The 15001-nt window shown below is 38.3% G+C and overlaps 1 pseudogene; it reads right to left on the reverse strand.

Moving 5' to 3' along the window:
* Positions 1–14041: 14041 nt before the first annotated feature.
* On the reverse strand, positions 14042–14761 carry LOC140599847 (rhombotin-1 pseudogene; annotated as a pseudogene).
* Positions 14762–15001: the final 240 nt, after the last annotated feature.

Genomic DNA, 15001 nt, shown 5'->3' on the forward strand with positions numbered 1-15001 from the left:
CCAGGGAGGAAGCTGGGCTCAAAGATCTGTAAGGTCTCTTACAATCAGCTCTTTTTAACACCTGCTTTCATTTACTAAACTAATGTCTTTTTCTCAGAAAGCTGCTCAGTTTATAAGAAAGTGTTATGAAAATCTTTATTTTATTTATTTTGTGTGAAAGATATTTTTTAAAAGGTTTTATTTATATATTTGCGAGATCACAGAGAGAGAGAGGCAGAGACATAGGCAGAGGGAAAAGCAGGATCCCCATGGGTAGCGTAATATAGGACTCCATCCCAGGACCTTGGGATCACGACCTGAGTCAAAGGCAGACGCTCAACTGCTGAGCCACCCAGGTGGTCAAAAGACACTTTATTTTAATTTTCATGGCTAATTCCAAACACAGAGATGTGAGGGAATACTGAGTGCATCACTCAGTGGATCTAAAATACACTCTAGAAGACTCCAAACTAAAGGCAAATATGCAAATCCAGATGACTTTCAGTGTAGTAAATAGCCACATATTAATAAACCTATCTAACAAACTGGCCAGATGACCTTTGCAAAATATGGCTTCTATCTAGCAGCATTTCCTTTCCCTGAAAGTTCACAAAGAGTTAACTCAATTCCCACAAGGCAACTCGATTTGTCATAATATCAAAAAGCCAATACTTTCACCACAATACTGAGCCTGGGTAGCTCAGTTGGTTAAGTGTCTACATTAGGCTCAGGTCCTGAGATCAAGCCCCACATCAGGCTCCCACCTCAGCCAGAGGTCTGCTTCTCCCTCGCCCTCTGCTGCTCCCCACTGCTTGTGCTCACTGTCTTTCTTCTTCATTCTCTCAAATAAATAAATAAATAAAAACTTTTTAAAAAGATAAACATGATACTGCATTCTAGGTTGAATTCTGAAATTATATTCTAAGTTCTTTCATAGTTTACGAGGTTTATAAAATCAGTTTTGTAGCTACTAATTAATAATTTTGTTTTGGCAACTGTATATGTCAGATTTCTAAACCAGAGATTTCTTTGTGACATATACTTCAGTCACTACTTAATGACTTGAGTAACCCCATGTTATGCCAAGACCATGAATTCCAGCTCCATAATATTCACTTTAATCTCCATCTATTCACTGCTTGGCTCTAACCTGTCACTTTGCAAGAAGATGCCTTTTTATTCAGTCTTGAGAGAAATGGATAAAAGAGTAATGATAAATTAAAGCAAACATATTATCTGGGAAAAAATCTTTGCATATGTTAGGCTCCAAGATTTTAATATAAAATAGCAATTAAAACTAGAGCTAATTATAGTTGGTTAAGCATCCAGCTCTTGATCGCAGCTCAGGTCAACTCAGCTCAGGTCTCAATCTCAAGGTTGTGAGTTAAAGCCCCATGTTGGGTTCAACGCAGAGCATGGAGTCTACTTTAAAAAAAATAAAGGAAAAAAAAATAAAATAAAAATTAAAAAAAATAAAGGGGTGCCTGGGTGGCACAGTCAGCTGAGCATCTGACTCTTGGTTCTTGCTCAGGTCATGATGTCAGGGTCCTGAGATGGAGCACTCCCTTAGGCTCTACTCTCAGCAGGGGAGTCCGCTTGAGACTTTCTCTCTCCCTCTCCCTCCACCCCATCTCCCTCTCTAAAATAAATAAATAAATCTTTTAAAAAAATTAGAGCTAGTTTCTGGTTTTTTTTTTTTTTTTTTTTTTTAGATTTTATTTATTTATTCATGAGAGACGCACACAGAGGCAGAGGCGAAGGCAGAGGGAGAAGCAGACTCCTTCAGGGAGCCTAAAGTGGGACTTGATCCTAGGACCTCGGGATCATGACCTGAGTGGAAGGCAGCCATTGAACAATTGAGCCACCCAAGTGCCCTCACTAGTTTTCTAGTTTTGATATTTAAATTAATATGTATTCATTCAATCTAAGTGTACACACATTTGAATAATTGTCTACATAGATTGAGATATAATTTTGACATACACACTCATGTTATTGACAGTAGTTATTTGTTCCCTTTGGTAAGTGGGTAACCAGATCTCATGTATGATGCATTCACATTCTGTGTTCCCAGCATTTTCTATCTTATATGAATCATCCCTTGCAAATGCCCTATTTTAATTCATTTTTAAGTCTAGATATTTACTAAGAAATTTTGAAACTATGTATTATGGAAACAGTGTTCCATTGTGGCATGAGTCCTAATTATTAAATAATAATGCTTAATACCATCATCTTGCATGGTTTTTTTTAAAGATTTTATCTATTTATTCATGAGACAGAGAGACAGAGACAGAGAGAGAGAGAGAGAGAGAGAGAGAGGCAGAGACACAGGCAGAGGGAGAAGCAGGCTCCATGCCGGGACCGGAGGTGGGACTCGATCCAGGGTCCCCAGGATCACGCCCTGGGCTGCAGGCGGCGCTAAACCGCTGAGCCACCCGGGCTGCCCGATCTTGCACGTTTTTGTTTGTTTGTTTGTTTGTTTGTTTGTTTGTTTGTTTGTTTTGCTCTGTTTTATTTCTAACAGGGAATAAGCATATCCTTCTCTTTTCCGAGTCTTCTCATGTCCATGACCTCATTCACTGGTTATTATGCCCCATGGAATCTTAACTTTGCCAGTTTTCCTCTTTCTGCCCCCTGTCACATTGTCACATTCGGTTCCCCTCACACACCTTGACCGTCTCTTGCAACTCAAATGCCGCCCCCCACCCCAGGCGCGCACACACACACGTTTGTGAAAATGCAATCTCAGCCATAATGCTGCCCTTTACCATTCTTTCTCTTTTTGTTATTTCCTTTAGTATCAGGGACCTACATCACATGTAAACAATCAGCTGATAAAAGTTACTACTATCGACAAAATCAGTGAAGAGCAGTTATTAGTAAGACCTAAAAAAGGAGGTCAGGGAGGTAAGGAGTGTTGAGGAAAAATTAGAACCAGAATGTTGGTTGATCAGGACCTTTCAGCCTTCTAACTGACTTCCAAGCAAAAGCTGCTTTAATTCTCTCTTTGCTGGAATTTATACCTAAGCATGCACAGGCTCAAATTTATATTAACTCAAATATTCAGTGAGAGGTTTAAGGTTGAAAGGAGGGCTTGGCTGTCTTTCCACTTTTTACTTAGTTGCAATATTACTTAAGTTTGCTGTATTTAAACTGCATGAAATCATGACAATAATAAAGCCTCCAGATTCCCTGTTCAGCCTGTGCTATAATGAGGTTCCATTTCTACTGGGACTCTATCTCTGTTCTTTATACCCCTCTGTAATATGTGAAGTTTGTTAAAATGAACTCCAGTTTGGGAATATTAAGACAAGGTGTTTCAAAAACAGTGCCAATGGGAGATAAGTTCTGTGCTTGATATAATGGGAAGATAAAGAGATCACATCTTCTTGGATGCATACATAAAGGCAAATCATACACTGCACATAGCAGATATTCCTAACCCTTGGGGGCACATACTGCACATATTCAGATATATTTCACTGAAACAAAACAAACTGCTTTGAAAACTCATCAGGTAAATGAAAATACAAGGATCACTTTTGCCTCAATAACTTTAACAATTCAGGATCCCAGAACAGTATATAAGTCATGTAAGATGAGTGACTTGCAATTCTGTGCCCACTTCTTCAAAAGGTCAGCAAACCAAAAGAATATCCCTGTGATAGGACGTTCAATTATACAATTATATCATTTAGTGTATGAAATTCACAAACATTCATTGTATTTAATAACTTTAAAAATATCCACCCACCCACTCTGACCCTTGCAGCACTTTGGAAATTCAGCAGCAACCTAAATATTCTTGCCTTCCACCACCAATTCATATGTTATGAAAGCCTTATTGTTTTAAAACCTGTTTTATTTTACACTCTCAATTATAATCAAGTATGTGGGTAAGAACAGAGAAACACCTTGGCAGAAAGCTGAAGTGAGGAAAACAGAAATGACTTTTTAAATTTTGTTGTTGGAAAGCTGATGGAAAGGGGAGGGAGGTAGAAGGATAGGCAAATAGGTGAAGGAGATTAAGAGGTACAATCTTCCACTTATAAATAAGACACAGAGATGTAATGTACAGCATAGGAAATATAGTCAGTAATAGTGTAAGTATGATGACAGGTGGTAACTAGACTTATCCTGGTGATCATTTTGTAATGTATTTAAATATCAAGTTTCTATTTTATACACTCGAAACTAAGATTTTATGTCAGTTATACTTCAGTAAAAAAATTTTGTTGCTTGAAAACAGAATAATAATATAAAATTTGTCAAAAAAGAAATGTAGAATTAAACATGTTTGGGAGGGATGCCTGGGTGGCTCAGCTGTTGGGCATCTGCCTTCGGCCCAGGGTGTGATCCCAGAGTTCCAGGAGCCTGCTTTTCCTCCCTCTGCCTATGTCTCTGCCTCTCTCTGTGTCTCTCATGAATAAATAAATAAAATCTTAAAAATTAAAAAAAAAACATGTGTGGGAAATAGGTTTGTGTGTATGATGAAACAATGAATAACTAGATATTTTTAAAAGTTACCTGATGGATTTTTCCACTTTGTGGCAATAACCAGCTCTATGCTCCCATCTGCCTTTAAAATAGATAGCTCCTTGCTTAATTCCACTAGATTATGCTAACACGTTGAAGTAGAGTCTTCTCTTTTAGTGATGGTAGAACTTGGCTAAAGTAATTGGTAGTTACTTATATATGAAATCTCAGTTCACTAGCATCTCCTTCCTTGATACATTGATTTAGTGAAAAATATTTCCTCCCAAGATTGTTTTCAAAAGGGACACTTTGCTGTCATATAGCCTAAGATCTTACCTTCCCAGTAAAGTTAGCATATTGAGATTGCTGTTATGAATTAGCTCACATCCCAGAATCAAGATTGTTTCTGACTTCAGCAGCTTTTCTGAGTGGCAGTTTTTCCTCAAAATTCAGCAGTCTCAACTATGCAGATCATGTACCTTGTCATCAATTGGAAAAAAACCAGAGTTGCTCCAAAGTACAATTAATAAAGACACCAGGATTAGTGTTTCCTTCCAGAGAGCTAAGGGATTTCCAGAATACATTTGCCACATATTTCATGTGCTACAGATCTAGAATTGGCTTCCTGTGATGATTGAGAGACTTTTATGTTCCAAAACCAATTTCCCCTATTGTAGTTTGCTGTTGTCCAATATGGATTTTGTTTCAACACATGCACTTACCCACACACGCACACATACACACCCTCATTTTTCACATTTAAAATATTGCTTAAAGCTTCTGTTGATTTTGCAGAACACGTTTGAGATGATTTCTACCAGTTATTCCTGACTACCTATAAGAAGGGTCTGTGTTAAAATTTCATGTAAGGAATTTGCAGCTGTGAGAAGTTAAGTGGTTTTCCAGAACACCTTGGTAAATCAGAAACTTAACACAGATTACTACTTCCTAATGTGTTCTCTATTGCCATATTTCTCCAGAAAGGAGATCTGTGGGATCATTTGGGGCACACTAAAAGAAAAGAGAGATTGAATTTGAGCCAGAAACCAACTTGCTCCAGGAGACATCAAGTTTCGTACAGCTCTTACCAATAATATATGACGGTCCTCTCCATGATTCAATTTTTCCCATTCCACGTGACACACCCTGGTTACTGAACAAAAACATCCCTTCACTGTAAAGTAATTTGCTACGCCTAGAATTCCATACACATACAAAAATGTGTATATCTCTCCAGCATTGCAGCAAACTTTTAATGCATGTAGTTGGTATGCATGTGTTGGCAGTAAGATATGATCTGTGGTTTATTTGAAGCTATATAATACCCAGTAATACTTTACTGATATTCAGTATAGGATCAACCCTATACAAATCATTTCAGTGCATAGATGATAGAACAGACCTAGTTTGAATCCTAGTTCTAACACTTACTAGCTGTATAGATAGCAGTGTTTCCAATTTAGAATCTGCTGTGATATGGAGAGAGAATATATCTGCTTCACTTATAGAACTCACTGGAAATAAGAGCAAATGAAATTTCAGATATTCTGATAATGATATCTATTTTTCATTTTTAAGTTTCTTTTGGTTTCAAATCATCCCTAGTCAGAAAGTATACAGATGACTTAAGACTGCAAGTCTTACTAAGGTGCTTATCCCATCCCTCTTCCTTCTTTGTTTTTTTTTTTAATTTTTTTTTGTTTGTTTATGGTAGTCAGAGAGAGATAGAGAGAGGCAAAGACACAGGCAGAGGGAGAAGCAGGCTCCATGCACCGGGAGCCCGACATGGGATTCGATCCCGGGTCTCCAGGATCGCGCCCTGGGCCAAAGGCAGGCGCCAAACCGCTGCGCCACCCAGGGATCCCCCTCTTCCTTCTTTGGATGGGACCTATAAATAGAAGAAAGTTTATGGCTCCCATGGTATAGGGCTTACTATGAGATTAGGATTAGTGGCTATCCTTGTTTCATACTGGTCTTTAGGCTACTCTCCACTGGCCGTGTGGAGTAGGATATTCCTTGAGATGGTGTTAGTCTGTTCCTATGCACAAGCATCCTGCTAGTGTACCTTTATGAGTTTTATTCTGCTAACCTAGTCATCATAACCTTATAAATTCGCCCTCACTGCTGACTCATTTCCAGTGGAGCTTAAGGAAATCTGTGTCTTCCTGAACCATGACTGTCACTCCAATTTGGTCTTTGAAGTAGCTTACTCAGTAGCCCTTAATGACCAAGATACTTTGCCCTCACAGTAGTAACCAGACATACAGCTACATTTTTGCATTCTCTCCTAGAGAATATAGTAATTTCTAGGTCCCTATCAGGGCATGTGACTCCAGAAGACAGCTTGGAAAAGCCTAGGCTGGCATTTCATCTATCCCTTCACTGCTTCATTATTATCTCCATATTGGCACGTGACTCTCAGAATGACAGTCTCTTCCCAGGTGACCAAACAGACAAACTGAAATAACTTTCCTTTCAGATTTTTTTCTCAGCTATCCAATAAACTTTCTTACCCTGAGGATACAGTTCAGAAAGAGGTATTCTAGACATAGAGTTCTGTATCTCTGGTTCTCTTCCCTTTGCCACATGCCTTGGAAGACAGAAAAGGCAAACCACATTTTCTGTTCTAATGAGTATAATACTGAGATTATATATATATATACATTTTTTTCCATTCTGTAGTTGATATTTTTGTTTTCTTTATATAACATATATAAATATATACAAATATTTGTACACAGAATATATAAAGAAATATTACAACTCAATAATAAGTCAAATAATCCAAGAATGTTACCACTTCTCATTGTGTCAAGCTTCTTATGACTACAAGTTTAAGGAGATATATAATTGCCTGAACACTTATCAGTAAATGTGTTGTAGTACATGATCATCTCATTATCCCTTCTGTTTGCATAAAGTTACACAGTTATAAACCAAGTAAAGGGCAGCCCCAGTGGCTTAGTGGTTTAGTGCCGCCTTCAGCCCGGGGTGTGATCCTGGAGGCCTGGGATCGAGTTCCATGTCAGGCTCCCTGCATGGAGCCTGCTTCTCCCTCTGCCTGTGTTTCTGCCTCTCTCTCTCTCTGTCTCTCATGAATAAATAAATAAAATCTTAAAAAAAAATAAACCAAGTAAAATTAATTAAAGTTGATCCCACAATAACTGAGTTATAGAGGATTGATACTATTGTCTTCAATCTTTAAATTTAGAAATGAAACCTCAAAATTTAACATACTTCCATTACTTGGTATACATGTGTGCTGGAATGAAAGGGTATGGGGTGGTAATTTTTCCCTGATACATAGATTAAAATTTTGTCACTCTTAATTGAGCAGGTGTCCTACAATTGATAAGAAATTTATAAGTATAGCAGTTTAGGGGTTTTGAGATGGTTCTGCTCAATCCCATATAAGTACTAGCTTCATGAACTTTCTTTCCTACCAATTTTATCCTGGATCTTCCAGGTTTAGCACCCTACCCTCTCTTTTATCCAGAAGGTATAAATGTGCTAAGCCATTGAAAAGAGACTTTGTTTGGGAGGCTTATTTTGGATTTGGCTGATTGCAATCTTGAAATTCACAGAAGAGCATAGGTGTTGAAAGACCAAGGGGTGATATGGAGGCTGTTGCCTCAAGGCAGCTTACCTTGAATATCAAGAAAGGAACACTAATGGAGTTCCAAGCCCATAATGATCTGGATCTGGTCTTTCCATGATAGGCCACATCAGTTCTTACTATTTAGTTCAGCTAAGCTAATTCAGTCCTTGGGAACAGAACATCCTAGATACTTATCTAAACTTTTAAATATATTTTTAAATGCTTTCTTATTTGTAATACTCCAGGTAGGGGGATTCAGCATATAGCCACTAGAGGACAGCAGAGAGCCAGGAGCAGATGCAGGTGTCTTCAGGCATTGATACATTTGGAATAGAAGAATCTGTGACCAGTTATGAGGCTTCCACTTAACTAGAGAAAAGAAGAACATCTATGTGCTATCCACAAAAGAGGTGTAGGATATAGTCCTAATACTAGTATATAGAATTTAAGATACAAAACGGGACAAGCAACACAGAAAAAATGGAAATAATAAAGGCCTGGGAATCAGGCAAATGTCAATCTATTCAATAACATTTCTTGAATGTTAAGAATGCTGTACACTCAGCTAGACTTTGTAAATGGAAAGATATAATGAAGTCCAAGGAAAGAAGTTGGCATAATAAAAAGAATATTTAAGGCAAATCCTCATGGATGTAAGTAAAGACATAGTCTATATATAATTTTAGTTCTCATTTGTACAGGGTAGAATTTTAGGCCTTCTGGGAAGTTATTAACTCAAGATGATATTATTTAACAAAAAATAGGAAAGATTGAAATAATGAGAACCAAGTGGAAAGGGATAACATCTAATGAAAGATAAAGGAGAATCAAGAAGCATACCAGAATTAATGCTATAAAATGTAAACAAGACACAGGAGAATGTAGATGGTAAAACAAACAAATAAAAAAAAATCTGGAATAATGCTATACATTATTTGTAACCTTCCAGAAAACTGAATCTGTAAATTGGATATTGCTCCTTTTAAGTCAAAAGTATGAGGAAAGGAAATGAAAGTGACAGGTGAAGACTACTCTTTCACAAGTTCGAATTTAAAAGGAAGGAGAGAAAGGAGATGGTAGAGTGGGTAACGTTTTAAGATGGGAAAGAACATTTAAGAAACTTGGATCCAGTTGTTAGTTAAGATGTGTGTTAAATGCCTCAAACTTTAACTTGAATTCATTTTAGAAAACAAACAAACAAACAAACGGAGCCAAATCAAAACCAAAACAGAAGCACAAACAAAACTCTCTGTGTTTGGAGTGGGGGAGGAAAAAAGAATTTCCTCTCTACCCTTCTAGGTTCTTGACTGAGACTCCCAAGAGAAAAACAAGTAAAATGCCATGTATGGATGGCTCCTCTACACATAGGAGAGACCCAGGAAAACTGAATAACTCTCCAAAATGGACCAAGCCACCACCTTAAATACCATCTCCAGCAAAAGACAAAGGAAGATATGGGGGTGGCAGAGACAGTTATGGGAGGCTATCGGAATAAAAACAGCAAACAAGGGTAGGTTGTTATGCACATTACATCATTGCCTTCTCCTTTGATAAGAGTTAATAGAGATTTAGTCATCCTTCTCTGCCTGGTACTGAGAGGGAGACAGCCTTATAAATAGGAATTTCCCTCATAAATGTAGATATCTTTTACAAAAGGGCTACTTCTACTTTTTTTTCAGAGCTTTTCCTATGTCTGGCATTTCTTAAAATCATCACCCTAAAAATCATCCTTATGCCAAAAAGGCATATTTGGGGGTGGCAAATTCTGCTCCTCCCTCAGGAGTCCTAAATAACACATTGTAACCTGGTGCTAAAAATCAGCCCTATAGATTTATATTATAATGAAACCTTACAGGACTTTAAATATCTAACTGGACAGAGTCCAAAATGGCTTACATTATACAGAATCCAGGCTGTTTAGTTTACGGTCATGACAAAGTTTCATGTTCTAATTGTTTGGTGAATTGGATATAGCCCAAGTAAGAAATGTGTTTCTAGAGTGCATTTGGTTCATTTCATTAGGCTCTAGGAGATACTACAATAATGATATATTGCATTTATATGCAAGTGTTTTCTCCACAGAACTCTAAGCACTGTATCTTTCTTTGAAAGTTCTGCATGCTTATTAACTCCTGCAATACCCTTGAGGGGAGAAAGTGGTAAATATCATTTCTTTCCTTTTTGGGGGGCAAAGGTGCAAAGACACAATGTAATGCGTTTACAAAGACGCTATAGGACAATACTTGATTAGCTTATGATGGGGTTCCAGGCAGACTGCCCCAAAATATGCCACTTTGGCAAACTGATTATTTTGAAAATTACTTAAGAAGCAGCTGGTACAAGAAGGATACTCTGATCCTTTGTCCCCCTGGAAGCAGGAAATAAATCTCTCATGTGAAAGGTATCCTTCCTGTAACAGAAGGTAAAGACATGTCCCTATTACCAGAGGTAGAGAATTTAGAGCCAAGAGAACTGCATAAACAAACCTTACTTCTTCTTCATCAGTTTAATACTCCAAACCCAAACTACTTTATCTTGTCAATTCCTCACAAATCTATTGTTTCCTTGTTTAAAAGGAATATATATATGCTGTCTGCTTTGGTTACTTCTTTTCAGTTTCATATTTTTATGAGCTGCCATATTTATGAAATTGGATTTGTTTTTCTCCTATTAATGTTTTATGTTAATTTAATTATTAAACCAGCCAAAAACAAACCAAAAGGGAAGAAGGAAAAGCTTTTCTTTCCTACATTAACTGATCTTTATGAGACATAATTCATCAGTGTACCTAGTGTCTCCAAGGAGTATAACTTAGCCTCAAGAATGATCACATCTACTGAGTATGTGGCCAGCTATGGGAAAAAAAGGTCATGTGCTCATGACTTCTGTAATAGGAGTCTACTTAACAGGAAAAATCTTCTTACAAAGTCTATGCTTATGAAATAGAGAGTGAAAAACTGAAGTATCTAAGCAAGTATCATAATACACCAATTTCTATGCATATATTTGCTAGACTTTGTAAATAGACATGAGGAAAGTCTAATGAAGGCTTTGAACAAAGAACTGTCATTAAAAAAATAGGAGACAAAGGAATATGAGAATTATCATGAATGTAAAGACATGGCTATACATAATTTTAATCCTAATTTGGATTGTGTAGTAGGTTAGGCCTTCTACCTTCTAACTGAGGTTAGGCAACCTGAATATTAAATATACATTTATAAATACATGAGTTGGTTTATTTCCAGAAGCACAGAGGGGAAAATCAAGGTAATAAGGTGATCAGACGGATTTGGCAACTCTTATTTTTCATCTAGTTGGCCAAAAAGTCAAATTATAAATTATTCTTTTTATGTAATAATTAGGAAATAAGATAGTCATCAAAAGAACACCATTGGTGTGAAATACTTCTCAGCATTAAATGCTACCGCTTATTAAATATACATTTCTAAATGCATGTGTTTATTCTTGGGAGATCAGAGAAGGCAGCGAAAGTAATAAAATGACTGAATGGATTTGGCAACTCATTTTCCCCATCAGTCTAAAAGCTTAATTATCTCATTCAACCATAAAGTTTCTTTTTCAAAAGCCCCGTGGTAAAATTGTGTCACGTTCTCAAATCAATTCCTCCCAGATTCTTTTAAGGAAAAAAGGGAACAAGTATCTTGCAGGGGTTATCTCCATAGTAGATTTCCCATCTGTTATACCCCTCAAAATCCAAACAGTGATCCCAGCGCTTTGCTCTTCTATGATCTTGAGACTCCAGTTTTTAGGCAAAAAGGTGGCCTGATACGGCAGTAAATGCAGTACAATTAGATGATCAGTATTGCAGGGGCCTGCAAATGGGTGTTGAAAGGCATTGTCTCTATTTTGTATGTTGAACTGCTGGTTGTAAAATGACTCAAATCAGTCTAACTGCTTGTACTTCAGTGTAATGTATACTTTTATATAAACAACTATGTTGGAAAATGGCAAGGAAAATGTTGTCTATCGATCAACTGATTCAAAATGCCCTACTCCAGAATGAGAAAGGTCATGCCATTTTAATTGCTGCCAGTTCAAAAGACATCTTTCTTTTCTCCAAGCAACTCTGCTACTTTTATGTTCAGTCAACTTTGAAAAATAGTCATTGCATTCATTTCTATGTCCTGAGTAAATTAAATCAACCATTTAAAACAAGAAACGGGGAAAAATGGGGTTCTCAAGTCCAATAATGTGACTGGAAGCTCATATCTTGCAAAAACGAATGTAACAGAAATTATTGTCCTTTCCTGGGCATGTGAGCAAATCTATGTGACTATAGGTATGTGCCTTCTTTACTAAGTGCAGACTTATTTTCTTCTATCTTGGTCTAAAATGTTTAATTTTAACAAGACTCTTCATTAATTCCTTTTTTTAAATTTTACAGATGTTTACTGAATATCTACTACGTGCCAGGGACTGATTGTATAGGAATGAACAACAACAAAAAATAGACAAATGACAAATTTCCTTGCTCTGATGACGGTTTAATTCTAACAAAGAGGAAAGTGAATAAATATAATGAAGAATCACATTATTTGATGTGTTAAGAGTTGCTAAGTGTTGTTGGAACAAAACAGAATGGGGACTGCTGAGCCAGAGTAGGAATCGCAGTTCTGAATATGATGTCAGGATATCCCTCACCAAAGTGATATTTAATAAGGACTTGAAGGAGGCAAGAGAATGACCCACACTTCCCCAGCATTGGAGGGGAAAGCATACCAGGTATAGGGAACAGCCAGTGTAAATCCTCTAAAATAAGAGCATCCTGTCATATTTTTTAAAAAAAAAATCCCATCTGTAAACAGTCTTTTAGGAGTTTTGTACTATTCAGGCCAATTGTCCCATCATTATTTTTGGCAAAATCCACAATAGAAGTAAGGCTTTCTTAGGTTCTCAAATCTACTAGAGTACCTAGGCATGGTGGGGGGTTATGTGCCACTTCAGAAATCTTGTTTTCATGTTAGCAGACCAGATTTATGAGCTAGGACCCCTCCCCGAGATTATGTTCAAATGTGTATGCTACATAATGCTGCATGTGTCCTCTCTTAAATTAAAATATGTATATATGTAAAAATAACATTTACAATATTTGAATCTTGCAATGTTTTTCTCAGTTCTTTGAAATGCATTAGGAAGGAGATTTTGCATTTTTAATAGTTTTAACGTTAATAGTATTAATAGCCACCATTCACCAATCCTCTCCTCAAAAACTGTAGCCTCTAGAAAATAGTAATTTGCTTTCTTTCACTATGACTTCGAATTTCTAGAATTTGAGGGACACCTGGGTGGCTCAGCAGTTGAGCATCTGCCTTTGGCTCAGGGTGTGATCCTGGGGTCCCGGGATCGAGTCCCGCGTTGGGCTCCCTGCAGGGAGCCTACTTCTCCCTCAGCCTATGTCTTTGCCTCTCTCTGTGTATCTTTCATGAGTAAATGAACCTCTAGAATTTAATATAAATGGAATCATGAATTCTCTGGTGTCTGGACTTTAATTTTGCAAAAGATTGTGAGATTCAACCATGTTGTAGCAAGTACCAGCACATCATTTTTTTTTTTTAATTTTTATTTATTTATGATAGTCACAGAGAGAGAGAGAGAGAGAGGCAGAGACACACACAGGCAGAGGGAGAAGCAGGCTCCATGCACTGGGAGCCCGATGTGGGATTCGATCCCGGGTCTCCAGGAACGCGCCCTGGGCCAAAAGCAGGCGCCAAACCGCTGCGCCACCCAGGGATCCCCCAGCACATCATTCTTTATTGCTGAGTGACATTCCATGTTAGGGCAATACTACATTCTAGTTTATTTTGTTAAATAACACATTGTAAATATTTAAATATTTAAATGAATAATTTTTAATATTTATTCATTAAATTATTCATTTAAATATTAACATTTATTCATTAAATTATTCATTTAAATATTTAAATATTTAAATATTTAAATGAATTTTTTTTTTCCCCCGGAAACATTCATAAGTTTAATCCACGCCAGTAATAAAATCGCATTACATTTCTCATAAAATAAATGTTCCCATTTATATACAGAAGACAGACTGTACAGGCCCAGCCTGGCCCCAGGAGGGGTCACACACAGACGGGCGGCAGAGGAAGGGCCGTCCCTCCCATCGAGGACGGAGGAGTTCTAATCGGCAGGAGAGTGGCTGGCTGGCCAGGCGGGTGGGCAGACGGGCAGACGGGCAGACAGGCAGACGGACAGATGGGCCTGGAGGCCAGGCGCCGGGCATTACTGAACCTGGGATTCAAAGGTGCCATTGAGCTGTCCCTCCTCATAGTCCATCTGACACAAGATCATGTTGTTCTTCAGGAAGAATTTGTCTCCCACACAAAATCTCTGGTTGCAGAGCTGGCATGCGAAGCAGTCGAGGTGATATACGTTGTCCCGGGCTCGCATCACCATCTCGAAGGCTGGGATCAGCTTGCTGCAGGCGGCGCAGTTTCCTGTGGTGCCGAAAAGCCTCAGGTAGTCGCGGCGGCACAGGATGAGGTTGGCCTTGGTGTAGAGGGTGGAGCCCACCTCGCCCAGGCGGCAGTCACAGCAGGCGCACTTGAGGCAGTCCTCGTGCCAGTACTTGTCCAGGGCCTTCAGCAGGTAGCGGTCCTTGATCTTCCGGTTGCAGCCCGCACAGCCCTTCTGCTTCCCTTTGGGCTGGACGGAGAGCATCGGCACGCCTCAGGTTGCCATGGTCCCCTTCCTTGACGCATCTCGGTTCAGCCTCCCCTTTCTTTTTTTTTTTTTTTTTGTTTCCAAAAGACTATTTTATTTTAAAACACACACAGAGTTGGACACAACTGCCTTTTTAACTGTCGTGGTGGAGAGGGTCACACTGATTGCTTGCACCTGTCACCTCTTCCTTTCCGCTGAGCCCATGGCTCTCACAGACCACGAGCAGATGGCTCTCTTCTT

The sequence above is a fragment of the Vulpes vulpes genome, chromosome 8, assembly GCF_048418805.1.
Source record: "Vulpes vulpes isolate BD-2025 chromosome 8, VulVul3, whole genome shotgun sequence".
Taxonomy (NCBI): Eukaryota; Metazoa; Chordata; class Mammalia; order Carnivora; family Canidae; genus Vulpes; species Vulpes vulpes.